Raw genomic sequence first — 14,806 nt, 5'->3', positions numbered from 1 at the left:
GATGGGTTAAGAGGCATTAGTTCTGAGAGAAGAGTCTTGTGCCGACACCTCAATGGGTCTCTACTGCAATAACAGATCTTAAATTTAAAGTATTATGTAGATGTGTTTATTCATGGTAAATGAATAAGTTTACATAAAGTTTATCTCTGAGAAAGTGAAAGAATTGGGACTTCCATTTTCTATTTTACACATTTCTATACTGTTCTAATGTTTATTACACATATGTATTATTTTTTTCCAGTAAGAGAGAAATGAGAGAGATAATTCTCCTCAGACAGAAATTATCTTTATGCATGCTGTTTAAGTATGTTTGCCAAAATAATACTTCTCTTAAAACTGCCACTTAAAGTAATTAATTTGTAACGAATGGAGAAATAATTGGATTGTTCTTCCTGTCAAGTGAACAACATTAAATAGGGTGACAGCATTAGATAAATAAGACCAATATAAAAAAATCCATTAATTCAAAATCTGTGATGATTCAGAGGCTGTAGAAATAAGCCTTAAGTAAAATAGTTAAGAAGTAATTTTCTACTGTGTTTTTAAGAAAATTTTTTTAGTTTTCATACAAAAGTCACCAACAATTCAGAATTCTGGCCACATCTGGGGCTAGCTTACTTGTGATACATTACTTAATTTCACCTCAGTGTATACCTTGACTATATGTGCCTCAATAGATAGATACCCATTTATAACTTTTCCCTTGTATTTCACTGGAAAAAATAAGACAGCATTCAGTTTTTTAAATTCTCTACTAACTCTGCTTCACCTACCAATGGCAATACGCCAGAGCTAAGGTGAAAAGCAGAGCTGTGGTCCAGAGCTGGTCCTCTGGAACCAGACTGTGTGGGTTAGAATCCCAGTTCTGTCACCTCCTCATTTTGGGACCCTAGGAAGCTACTTCATCTCTCCATGCTTCCTCTACTGTACTATATTAGGAGATAATAATAGTTTCTACCTCACAGTTTATTAAGCGGACAAAACAAATAATATTTGAAGAGCTCTTAGTACAGTGGCCAGTATATAGTAGGTATGAGTATAGAAGAATTTTCAAAAGAGACATTAGAAAATATATAATTACTCACTCAAAAAATTAATCCAAGTAAATAAAATTTTACTGAATTTATGTGGGAGAGCTGTTTTGCTTAAAAACTGTTTTTAAAATTATTACAGAGAGAGAGGAAGGGAAATGGAATGGAACCGTGACCTCCTGGTTCATGGGTTGATGCTCAACGACTGAGCCATACCACCTGGGTGGGAGAGTTGTTCTTTATGACCAAGTTTTGACATGAAATTTTGTAATAAAAAAATCCCCCAATTACATGTTGTTCCTACTGTCAAGTTTTCCTAGAAATAGACAAAATCAAGATTTTAAAAATACATTTTTTTAGAAAATCAAGAATATTTTAAAAGGCCATTCCATCTGAAGTAACTTAGATATAGATTATTCTATTTTTAATATTCAATATTACATTCAAATCAATTATACACTTTTTACAATAGAGAGTTAAGCCAGTGCACAATATATTTGTGAAATCAGCATTATCTGCTTACACAATCCACAATGCACTGGAAGATAAAGTAGGCACTGGAATAAATATGAAAATGATTATAATAAATCATATGTCTCTACATAGAAATCCCCCAGTCTAGTCCAAAAGAAAATATTGTCCTGGAGTCAGACAAACCTCGGTTTTAGAATGCTCCTCTGTCCTGAGCAATTGTCTGACCTTAGGCAAGTTATTTCGCCTGTGTCAATCACACCTTTCTCTTTCATAAAACACTACCTACTTCTGAGGATTGCAGTTAAAATTAAATGAGACAATATATATAAACCTAGGTTGGTACTTGGTGCATAACAGAGACTCAATAAATCCCCTGTCCCTTCAACCAGGATTTTTCATCTACTTTCAAAAATAGAATCATATACACAGAGAATGGTAAAAGAAGATATCTGTTGGGTTGAAATAAAGACAAACTGGCAACAGTCCTAGGAACAATGAATTCACTTGTGCCAAGTCAATTATTGTTTTATGCTCCCTTTTACTTAGGGAGAGATTACTTTTTCTACAACTTGACTAGATTCAGCTAAGTGAAACACTAATAAGAAATTAAGCAGATAAATTTACAGTCTAACTACATAAGTATATTACATAATCACAAAATTTTTACTGTTCTGAGGGACAATGACTATATGCAAAAAGATGCTTCCAACCTGTCTCTGGGAGAGCCTTTCTGAATCCTTCCTTAAATTGTTAACTCCACCTGCCCTCTCTCAAGGCCTCAAGAATTTACTAGTATTCCATGCAAACTATCCATTAGTTTTAAAACATTAAGACCAATTAAAATAAGTTTTAATGCTACTAGTTACTAGGTTTAAAATTAAACATGTAAAAGCATTTTTCACAAGTAACACAGGATTGGACCTGTACCATAACATTCTGATTCTGCTTTGAACTTCAGGTTCATAAGAAATTATCTCACTATTATTACTAGGTGTACCGGTTAATAATGGCAGATTTTTGTAATCAAAGAAAACATGATAATTTCAAGAGAAATATCAAAAGTGCTTTATTCAAAGTAATGTCCATCGCTAGCTACACATTTCCCACATCTTTCAGTTAATTTGTGGATACTGTCCCAATAGAACTTTACTTGTTTTGAGGCAAACCATTCAGAGACCTAATTTTCCACTTCTTCGTATGTTTTGAAGTTCTGCTTAGAAAGTTCGTGTGCCATCGATCAGAACAAGTGGTAATCTGAAGGAGCGAGGTCTGGTGAATACAGCAGGTGGGTTAATACTTCTCAGGCAAGATCTTTTAACGTGTCTTTAACTGGTTTTGAAGTGTGTGATGGTGCGTCATCATGAAGCAAAATTACTTTGCCATGTCTTCTGGCATATTCTGGTCGTTTCTCGATCAAAGTGTGGTTCAAATTGATTATTTGTTGTGGGTAGCAATCAGTATTAATGGTTTCACCTGGTTTTAGAAGCTCATAATACACCACACCTTCCTGATCCCACCAAACACAGAGCATTGTCTTCTTTCTGAAGTGATTTGGCCTTGCAGTTGATGTTGATGGTTGACCTGGATCAACCCATGATTTTGTGCCTTTGGGATTCTCAAAATAAATCCACTTTTCATCACCAGTCACAATTCAATGCAAAAAAGACTTTCATGCTGTTGAAGCAGCATTTTACTGATGACTTTGAGGTGGCACCCATTTTCCTTCCTTTAAAATCTTTCCCATTGCTTGTAAACCATCGGAAATTGTTTGCTGAGCAACATTTAATCTTTCTGCAAGTTGTTTTTGAGTTTGACACACATCTTCATCCAATAATGCTTGTCATTGTTGGTCTTCAAACTTTTTTGGTTGACCTGGACGTTCTTTGTCTTTCACATGGAAATCATCACTTTTAAAGCATTTAAGCCAGCGTCCACAAGTATCTTGAGATGGAGCATGTTCCTCATAAGCTTCCCGAAGTACACGATAACTTTCAGCAGCACTTTTCTTCAAAATAAAGTAATGAATTACAACTTCCCGCAAATGCTCTTTTTTTGGCATGAAATTCGACATTTTTAAGCGTAAAAATATCTATGATGTTAACACCTTCAGCAAATTTGACATATGAAGTTCTGAAGCTTACTATCAATACAACAAAATAGCATACATATCAAATCGCATATATATCAACATATGTGTAATTCCATCTATTGAAAAACATCCGCGTTATTAACTGATACACCTAGTATTCCCCTATACTTCTGAGAACTGATACAACAGCTTGAAACTTAAATATACTGTTGTACTTTCAATTTGAAGGAGCCAAGGAATAGAACTCTTAATTTTTCATTTCTTGAGAAATTTACCCAATAATTTTTTTAATAATTAGTTTTCTTTTTTTGAATTTAATAAATTACCCTATTAGCAATTATTCTTAATGACAGTATTCAATTACATTTTTTTTATATCCCACCTCAGCTCCTTTACCCTATGTTGAGGAGAAAAAGATTGTATTTTTCTTTTAATGTAATCCCGCCTCTACTTTCGCTTCTCTCATTCCAAGTGCATTACAATTTTGGCAGCTTGAAGAACTATCCACTCATAATTAATTTGCTTTAAAAATATTAATCATTATTCATACCTATACTCAGTCATAGCCAATCACTCTAACTTCATACTTCAGCTATTAAAATATTTGTGGGGAAAATGTTGGTTACACTATAATTTCCCATTATCCTATCTGCAACATTCCCACTGAATAGGTTAAAAGCCCTAAATTGCAATGGGGGTGTGTGTGACTTTATGTCTTATCAAATCAGAATTCAAGTTGACGACATTACAAAGGCTATGAAACAAAGGATATAACACTAATTCACATTGATGGCAACAAAGAGTGGCATATGGTAACTGCCAACTAGTCAGTCACTCAGCTTTTACAGTATCAGAATACAAAACTGATCTATGAGAACACCTGACTGTTACTACCCAAGGGAAAAAAGAGTGGAAGGAAACAAGCATTTACTGGGGCTCTTCCTGCTTTTTTACTTCACCATCTTCCCATAACAACCCAATGCAGTAGGTATGATGTCCGCTGAGGTTCAAGGCAACTAAATTATTTGTGCAAGATCAGTTTTTAAATCATAAAATGGAATTCATACTTACTTCTAACCCACTCATTTAATTTCTACCTTATCCTTCTACACAAGTGCAAGCCAAGGTCATCCCAGAACTGTAAACTTCAAGTTTTCCCCCTTATGTGAATTCTGAAAGGCATACATTGGTCTTAAATACCTTATCTACTCCTATGGCCAATGTCCTCTTCCTATCTCATCAAACAAGCCCCTGTGGGAAAATGTGAAACCACAACTTGGAAATGACATGGAAAACAATCCATGACAGCTAGGGTTCCATTTTAGGTGAGCCACTAGAATGTTTCCATATTTCCCACTCTTGTTCCCTCAACCCTCATGCTCAGACATATTCTTTTCAAAAGGCCAACAATGCAAATCTGTGCCCCAAACAGGCAAAATAAAATATATTCCCTCTACCTCTAATCATGATTACTTATATCACAGCAAATTTTGACATTTTTAGGTGTGACATGAAATAAATATTTGGACACACAGTGGGATTTCTTAATGTCTTACTTATATTGTCATATCTGAGGGCAGAATAAAACAACTCACAGTGAGGTTTACATTCTTCATCCTGGTTCCGTTAAAAAGCCTAACACCCACCCCATTTTAAAGACAATCAACAGATTCCAATAATTAAAAGAACAAAGAGAGTACATAATATATTTTTTTAAAGCCTGAAATTGCAATTATTATACTTTACAACTTTCTACTTTGGTCAGCTGGGAAGGAGTGAGAAGGACTCAACAAATCTTTATTGTCAATCTGGACCTCCTCTGAAATCTCAGTTACTGCAGAACTACACAAAGTGAGGACACAGTCCTATTATGAAACGAGTTTCAGATAACATGCTAACCTGTAAAGCGGGAACTGACTGGGTTACATGAGCCATTTGCCTCAAATACCATTTTCATACAACCTCAAACTTAAGCCAGGCATCTCACTGAAATCCACAGATTGTTCTGAGCCATCATGGTTAGCCTAGAAGTAAATGCAAATGTATAAATAATTCCTTTAATAGGCAGATTGAGCAATAAGCAAAGCCTTTTATCACTTTTAAAAAAATGAATGTGGGTTCTTTTATTCTTTTTTTTTTTTTTAACAATTCCTCCCTCTCTCCCTTCCTACTTTAAGCATCTTTGACTTATTTCTTAAGGCCTTAGGAGAATAAAGGCATGCATATTGGTGTTTTTCTGGTTATTCTAATAAAATGCAATATACAAATATGAAACTCAACACACATATTTGCCACCATTATCCAGAATGTCTACTTAAGTAGTCCCAAATTTATTAGGTAAATGCATAAATACTTTCACATTCTTGAAAACTGCTGAAAATAAACAGGCAAGTCATCAAAATAACGGTGCTCACTATCAGTGGGGATTATTTCAGAGGGGAAAAATTACTAGCATTCTTGGCTTGTCTTCTCCTTTGTAAGTATACAGGTATGGAATTTTGCCAACTTTTACTTTTTTATGAAAATACTACATTGAAACTTTTAAAAAAAGATCCCAATTCAATTTTTATATGGAAAATTGCTGTTAAAAATGCCAAAGGAAGGTATTCAGGCAGGATAAGGGAAATGAGACAATAATGAAACAAAAGCCAGTGAATCAAATTCTCAAGGCTTTGCTGAATTTTCAATGAATTTTTATGAAGAGTAAGGACGGTGTGGGAAATGATTTTTCTTAATCTAGCTCATTTATGGATGACATATGGATAGATAATATGACAGACTCAATAAAGAGCCCTCGCCCTGTCGGAGTGGCTCAGCTGGTTGAGCATCCTCCTGTGCACCAAAGGGTTTCTGGTTCAATTCCCGGTCAGGACACATACCTAGGTTGAGAGTTCGATCCGTGGTCAGGGCACCTATGGAAGGCAACCAATCAATGTATCCCTCCCTCCCTCTAAGCATGTCCTTTGGTGAGGATTAAAAAAAAAAAAAAAAAAAGATTAAACTTGCTTTTAAAAAAATTTTTTTAAAGAGTCCTAATGTTGAATTCTTCAACAGCCACAATTTCTTTATCTTTTATTAAGAAGCTGTGGCTTTCCAGAATTTATCCTAAAATAATTAAGGTTTAAACTTGTATTTACTAGTAATGAAAGGGATAGTCATTAAGTAATGTTTATAAAACAATTTAAAGATCAGAAATAGTCTAAATTGCCTAAAGTAGGTGACTGATTTAAAAAATAATGGTTATCTATATATATAAAAGGCTAAGTGTCCATCTGTCAGATTGGTAGCTATGATGCGCACTGACCACCAGGGGGCAGACGCTTAACGCAGGAGCTGCCATGATGCACACTGGCCATTTAAAAATGAACAGCACCACGGACCTGGTGCCGACAAACCAACACTTGGCTTCCCCCAAGTGGGACACAAGCCCCGCCACCACCCTGGAGCGACACCCCACCACATTGCAGCCAACACTGCCAAGACCCCATGGTGCAAAATGCGGCCCACAGCCCAGCCCAGGCCGGAAACAGTTGCTGTAGGCACCAGGTAATGACGTCACGTAGGAACACCCCGCTTCCTCTCCCTAGTGACTAGCCCCCTTGGAATTTCTTCAGCTCAGGAACACAACTTGCTTTATAGCCAGGTGCAAACATTTGTGAAGCGTTTTCCCATGCCTCATCTCATTTGATCCTCACAGAAGTCCTGGAGTAGGTAGATAGGAGACTCGGTAGAATCCTATTTTCTTTTCATTAGCAAGATGTAAATAGCAATATTAAAGTATTTCTTCTAATTAATTTCCTTTCAATGTGCACGGTATGAATCCGTGCACCGGGACACTAGTTTATATATAATTCTTCACAGCCTTTAAAAATGAGATAAGATAAAAATATTCACTGATAATAAAGTAAGTTCACAACACAATGTGAAAAAAATGAGAAAACAAACAGTATGCATGGAATGATCCTAGTTTAATTTTAAAAAGGACTATGTGCACAGGTACAATGAATCAACCAGTACTGTCTAACAAAACTTACTATAATGATAGAAATTTCTATATCTGAACTTTGTAATAAGATAACCAAGAGCCAGGTATGGTTATTAAGCCCTTGAAATGTGGCTAGTGCTACTGAAGAACTAAATTTTAATTTTTTTAATTTTAATTAATTTTCATTTAATGGCTATAATATTGGATAGGCTAGGTCTAAACAGACATATAACAAAGTCTGACAGTTTTCTCATTTTTTCTTAATGAACATCTATTACTTCTAATAATATTGTTAAGAGAAGACTAGAAAATTGTTACTCTTTGGGAAGTGATCAGGTAATTTAAATGAACAGAGTTTGTACAAGGAAAGTAAATATATCTTTCTAGATAGCAGATATACAAAATGGTATTACAAGGAAATTATGAGAGGGATATTACTTTAGGACTGAGTTATAATAAAAACTTAGTTTAAGTTTTAGTAAATAGATTATTTTGGGACTTCGTTTTTATTTTTATTTTTTTGTAAAGCTAGGTTAAAGTAAATCTACCACTGTAAACTTGCTAAACATTAGATGATCTAAAAAGCTAAACTAAGAATAAAGAAGAATTTGTTTGACAGACTTAAAGAATGAACTTTTTTATGCTTAAATAAATGTACTCTTTTTTTTCCTTTATTAAGGTATTACATATGTGTCCTTATCTCCCCCACTGCCCCTCCACACCCCCTCAAGCCCTCACCCCCCCCCCCCCCCCGGTGTCTGTGTCCATTGGTTATGCTTATATGCATGCATACAAGTCCTTTGGTTGATCTCTCCCCCTTACCCCCACCCTCCCCTACATTCCCTCTGAGGTTTGACGGTCTGATCGCTAAATGTACTATTAATCTCACTAAGCAGAGAGAACTTTTAGTTCTCAATTAAGAAAAGATTTCTATTATAACAACTCTGTATCAGCTCTATAGAAGGTGGCAAACTAACAACTTTCTCCTTTCTTCACTGGTAAATGATAGGGAATCTGAATCATAAGCCTCAGGCATAGGATGAAAATATTATTAAAATTATTTGGCTAAGTACCATGGAAAAACATTTCATTGTTGTGTATCATCTATCCATAGCAATTTTGGGTAAATTTACCAGCATTGCCTTTTTCTCTCTTCTTCCTCCCTACCTCAACTCCTCAGTTTCTGACAGGAGCAACTCATGGGTTTAATCTGCAAGTAACAACAACAAATGTTTGATTGCCCATTCTTTATTTAAAAAATCCACTGTAACCAGAAGTCAATGCTTGATTAGAATCACCATTCAATAAACCCACCCTAATGAAGAACAGTAATGATTTGACAAATGGCAGATAATGTGACACAATTTATATCTGACTATAAAACGTGTTTTATATTTGTATTTGAATATGGGAGCGTTGGGCATACTGCAAATTCACATTACTTTAAAATGAAAGAACCTCAAAATATCACCCAATCAAGAAGAAATAGAAAATTACTCAGCTTCATTACCCACACCAACACAGACTAATGCAAAAAAGCCAGATAGAATTGAGCCACCATCTTGTGAATTTGTCATTGCACACACATTTCTTGAGTATACAATTAGATACTGGTGATAGAAACGAGAACACAAGAAGGAATAAGGTTGTTAGTCCCCTACCACAGAGAACTAACAATCTATCAGGCAAAAAGAACCAAGTAAGACCTAAGCAGAATACTATAGGAGCATATAAAAAGGTACTAACTAATTGGGAGCATGTTCAAGTTCACACCTTACCTGACTCGGTTTAAGAGACTATTACTGGTCCTACAGCCAAATTAGAAAGTAAACATATTTTGATTACAGCAACTGTAATTTAATTCATCACTATATATGTATCAATTGTATATACTAATTAGCAAGCAGGAAGGTATTTTATACTGTACTAGAGGCCTGGCGCATGAAATTCGTGCGCGGGTACAGTCCCTAGGCCTGGCCTGCGATCAGGGCCATCTTTCCCAGCTGCCTGCAGCCGGCTGCCCCCCACCGCCACTCACCCCCGGTTCCTCATTCACCATCGGGTGGATCGGTGCTTGATGGCCAGGGGAAGGAACCAAGAGGTCGGCTGTTCCCACCCGCTCAACGGCCCTGCCCCCGTAGCGGGTGGCCATCAGGCGATCGGAGCCTGCCGGCTTGGGAAAGGGACCAAAAGGTGGTCAGTGTGTCTCATAATGACTGGTCCAGTGGTCATTCTGGTCATTCTGCTGTTAGGGTCAATTTGCATATTACCCTTTTATTATATAGGATAGAGGCCTGGTGCATGGGTGGAGGCTGGCTGGCCTGCCCCGAAGGGGGTCCCAAATTGGGGCGGGGGGAGGCCACTGGGAGACGGGGCTGCGAAGTTTGCAGGCCGGCTCTGCCCCCGATCAGGTTGGGGGTCCCCGCTGGGGCGGGGCCGGCATGGGCAAGGGGCTGCCAATGGTTTGCAGGCCGGCCACGCCCCCTGATGGGGTGGAGATCCCTGCTGGGGGCGAGGTGGCCTGGGCAAGGGGCTGGGGGCAGTTTGCAGGCCAGCCAAGGCCCCGGCTTTGTCAGTCTAATTAGCATATTACCCTTTTATTAGTATAGATTTCGGACCCTGGTTCACTTGGGGATTACCTCCATGATATACTTTTCTCAGACAAGTCATTACTCTTAAGTAATAATTTCTTTGTTATGGATTTAATGTCATAAATAATGTGTTATCAGTCAGGGTAGTCTAGATTATGCTGCTATAATAAAGTGCTCCAGAATTTCATAGGCTTATTAGCAAAAAAAGTTCATTTCTTGCTCACACTACAAGTTGAGAAAATGACAGCAGGGGAGTTCCCTTACTCACAGGCTCTGACACTGAAGAGGGCTCTGTGTTAAAATGTGATACCCTAAATAACCAAGATAAGAAAAAACAAACTATGGTAAACTGTGCTCTTATTCTTAACACTTCTGCTCAGAAGTTACATATTTTGTTCCCACTCACATTTTGTTAGGGGGGGGGAAAGGGAAGTAAATATATTCAGTGGACAAAGGACTACTATATTTCTAGAGCTAGAAAGACTAGTCCTTGCCCATGTGGTGTGACTTAGTTGTTGAGCATCTGCCCATGGACAAGGAGGTCATGGTTCCATTCGCAGTCAGGGCATATGCCTGGGTTTCTGCTCCATCCCTAGAAGGGGGCATGCAGGAGATAGTCTAATACGATTCTCTCTGATCTTTAATGTTTCTATTTCTCCCTTCCTTTCTCTGAAATCAATAAAAACATTTTTTTTTTTAAGAAGAGTAGTCCTTGGTACTTTAAACTGTTCAGACTTCCTGTCTCAATACTGTGGGAATATGAAAAGCTATGAGAATTCTACCAAAGTTAATGACATGAAGAAATAGCTCAAAGAACATCTATGTGTCTTTTGATCTCAGAAAGCAGAGGGAAAGCATAAACAAAAAAACAAAAACAAAACAAAAACAAAAACAAAAAATAGTTAAACACGTTTAACTATTAGGAATTAATGAGTGCTCCTTATGGAATGATTCAGGCAACAAGCTATTAAAAATAATATATTTCCCAAATGCTAAAAATATATTTCCAAATAGGAGGCGCAAAAAATGTTATCTCAGAAATAACCGTGCATTTTAGGTAATTATTTCCTAATTAAACAAGATATACCTGACTTTACTCTTAAATCTTAAATATAAGCTACATAATATGTTCAATTTTTCATTATGGAGTAGCTTATTCTTTCATTTTAATGAAAAACATATATCCTAAACAAGTTGTTATAAAGCACTTCTGAGACCCTTGAACCAAAAAAATGCTTTCTGCATTTCCACAATGTAATTAAAACTATAATCTTATTTCACTAGAAACTTTTTAACCTAAAAATAATTGTCTAATAAAAATCTTACTTTATTATTCCAATGCTAGTGAGACACCAAATATATTTGTATTTAACTGACAAATTGGATTTTACCAAAAATAAAATCCTTTGCTTGTCTAAAGACACCACTATGAAAACGAAAATCAAAGTACTGACTGGGAGAAAGCATTAAGAATACACACATCCAACAAAGATCCATGTCCATAACACAAAAGAGCTCTCACAAGTCAACAATAATACCCCAAAAGGTCAAAAGATCTGAACTGAGACCACGCAAAGAATATACACAAATGACCAATAGTCACATAAAAATATGCTCATCACATTCAAACATTAGGTTCAATATACACTTATCATTCCATTCAACAATTCCATTCTTAGGCATCCACTCAAGAAATGAAACAATATGTTCAGACGAAGACCTATAAACCAATGTTCACAGAAGCCTTCTTCAGAACATTTAGGAACTGGATACAACCCAACATCCACCAACTGTGCTACATCCATATGATAAAACACTATACATCAACAAATAGGAATGAACTACCAAGGTGCACAATAATATATACTAACCAACTTTCAGCTTAAACAGACCCAGAAAAAAATAAGACTCAAATAATTAGAATCACACATGAAAGTCACACACGCATTACTACCAAGCTTACAGAAATAAAAAGTGTTATAAAGGAATGTTATGAACTGTATGGAAAACTGGGTAGGCACATGCAAAAGAATGAAATTGGACCCTGTATCTCACATCATATACAAATATTAACTCCATATAGATAAAAAAAACAACATAAAAATAGAGCTAAAACTATAAAACTCTTAGAAAAAAAAACATAGGGTTAAATCTTTATACTCTATGGGATTGGATTATTCAACTTGTTGACAATGGATTCTTAAACTTGTGACACCAAGCACAAACAAACAAGGAAAAAGCAGACTTGACTATTAATCAAATCACCAAAACTAAAAATTTTTTTTGCTTCAAAGGTCATTATCAAGCGAGTGAAGAGACAACACAGAGTGGAAGAAAATATTGGCAAATCATTTATCTGGTAAGAAACATATCTAGAATATATTAAAAAAAACTCTTACAACTCAATAACAAAAAGACAATCCAATTTAAAAAATGGACAAAGGATGTAAGTAGACATTTTTCCAAAAAATGTGTACCAATGGCCACAACTAGCACATGAAAAGATGTTCAGCAATATACTAATCAGGAAAATGCAAAATAAAACCACCATGAGGTTCTGGCACAGAATACACATTTTACTCTGAGTTGACACATAGGATATTACAGTGGGGATACAGTGCAAGATAAGGTATTCAAGGTTCCTGTGTTTCTAATTCAGGCACAGAGTGGAAAAGAGTACACAGAGAGATGAAAACAAGCAAATAAATATATAACTAAACAAATATATCATTTCAGGTAATAAGCGCTATGAATTACAAGGAAACATGGTTAGTAAAATGAGGATATGGTTAGAGAAACCAGACAAGCAGGGCAGGGTAAGTAATTATGACAGCACTATCTACACAGATATTACATTAAGGTGCTTTACTTGCATTCTCTTCATTTAAACTTCTTAACACCTATATGAAGTAGTTATTACCCCCCATTTTAATAGCTAAAGAGAGTAAGTAATTTGGTCAAAGACCCCGGTCTCTTTGACTTAATGCCACTGAGTGTGGAAAATAAAGATTTTTTTTTTTTGAAGTTCTCATTATTAGATTTTAAGTAGCAGTTTGAATTTTGGGCTCACAAGAATTATTTGAAAGTAAAGAGAAAGAAAAAGAAAAAGAAAGCAAGTGGCAGGAACTTTATTTCTCTAAAATAATGTCACTTGCTCTATTCAGTCTTTCTTACTCCCCAAAAGCTGAAGCACTGCTCTTTATCAAGAGAATTACAGTTTAATCCTTTTCTTCCATTCTTTTTAGAAAGTATTCCACTGTCTTCAAGCTTTCAAAGTTGTGAATGGAAAGTCTTTTATCTCCTTTTTCCCCCTTTGTAGGCAACTTATTCTTTATACAGGGAAAAGTTCATACATCTTCCTCAGTTTCTTCTCATCAATACAGCATGAAACTCCATAAGTCTTTTTAAACTCAAGACCCAAGTTTTTCTCTGCTTATCATTTAATTATTATTAATCTCTACATCAGTTATTTCTTCCTCCTCCCCACCCCCTACCTTCTGGAACTCTTATACACATGTAAGGTTTTAAAATAATGTTGACTTCTTGGGTTTACTTATTTCTTTTTTTATGATTTCCATATGCTAACATTTTGCTCTGTATTGGGGGACATTTCTCACAAATGATCTTCCAGATAACTAACACTGTCTTTCTTTAATTTATCTATTGAATTTTCTATTTTAGAAGAAAAAAAATTATATGTTTTTTGGTCCCAGGAAGTTTGTTTCATACTACACTTTCATTTCCCAGAGGGATCTTTTTATTTTTAACTTTTCATTTAGGTGTTTATCTGTCCCCTTAAGCAGTCCTGGATATGTATTCTGATTGTTCATTCTATCTTCCCCTCTTTGGCTGAGAAAGGTTGCTATTTTTCATTAGGCTTTCTGGGCTTCAAATCTAGATATTGGAGTATTCCAAATATTGAAAATCCCATAAGTGTCAGAAGACTATGCACCTCTATTTTCTTTAGGACCATTTGCTGTGGAAGCCAGTAAGCTCTCCATTCCCTGCTGAGGAACCCAAAGGGAACATGCTCTGTCCCCTTCTCACTGGAGAATCACAGACTATAAGGAGAGATAGGAGTATGGTAAACATGTAAATAGTGTGAAGGCAGTAGGAAATTTTACATTAAGATTCAAGAGATGTCTTTGTTAGTTTAAAGGTCCCATAACAGAACTTCTATTTACCTACCTCCTCAAGATCTCTACATCAGTCTATTCATTTGGGAATATCAGAAACCAATTGTATCTACCTAAACAGAAATGGTAGGAGGGTGGAGGACCAATCTCAGAAAATAAATTAAGCCAAGCCAGCATGGTTCAGTGGTTGAGCATCAACCCATGTACCAAAAGGTCACGGTTTGATTCCCGGTCAGGGCACATGCCCGGATTATGGGCTCGACCCCCAGTGGGGGTGTACAGGAGGCAGCCGTTCAATGATTCTCTCTCATTATTGGTGCTTCTATCTCTCTCTTCATTTCCCTCTCCTTTCCTCTCTGAAATCAATAAAAATATTTTTAAATGACATATACATTTGTTTTATCATAAATATAACTAATTAAACTGAAATGGATGCCATCCAGGAAGACAACAATTACATAAGCCAACTAGCCATGGGTTAAACAAACATCACTGTCTTA

The 14,806-nt window shown here is 36.1% G+C and overlaps 1 protein-coding gene across 1 annotated transcript in view; it reads right to left on the bottom strand.

Moving 5' to 3' along the window:
• The window catches only part of TNKS (tankyrase), a 163,907-nt gene that overhangs the window by 127,437 nt on the left and 21,664 nt on the right, over positions 1–14,806 (bottom strand). The window lies entirely within an intron of this gene.

The sequence above is a fragment of the Cnephaeus nilssonii genome (genome assembly GCF_951640355.1).
Source record: "Cnephaeus nilssonii genome assembly, chromosome: 8".
NCBI classification, from domain to species: domain Eukaryota; kingdom Metazoa; phylum Chordata; class Mammalia; order Chiroptera; family Vespertilionidae; genus Cnephaeus; species Cnephaeus nilssonii.
This window is presented reverse-complemented; position numbering and strand designations above follow the sequence as displayed.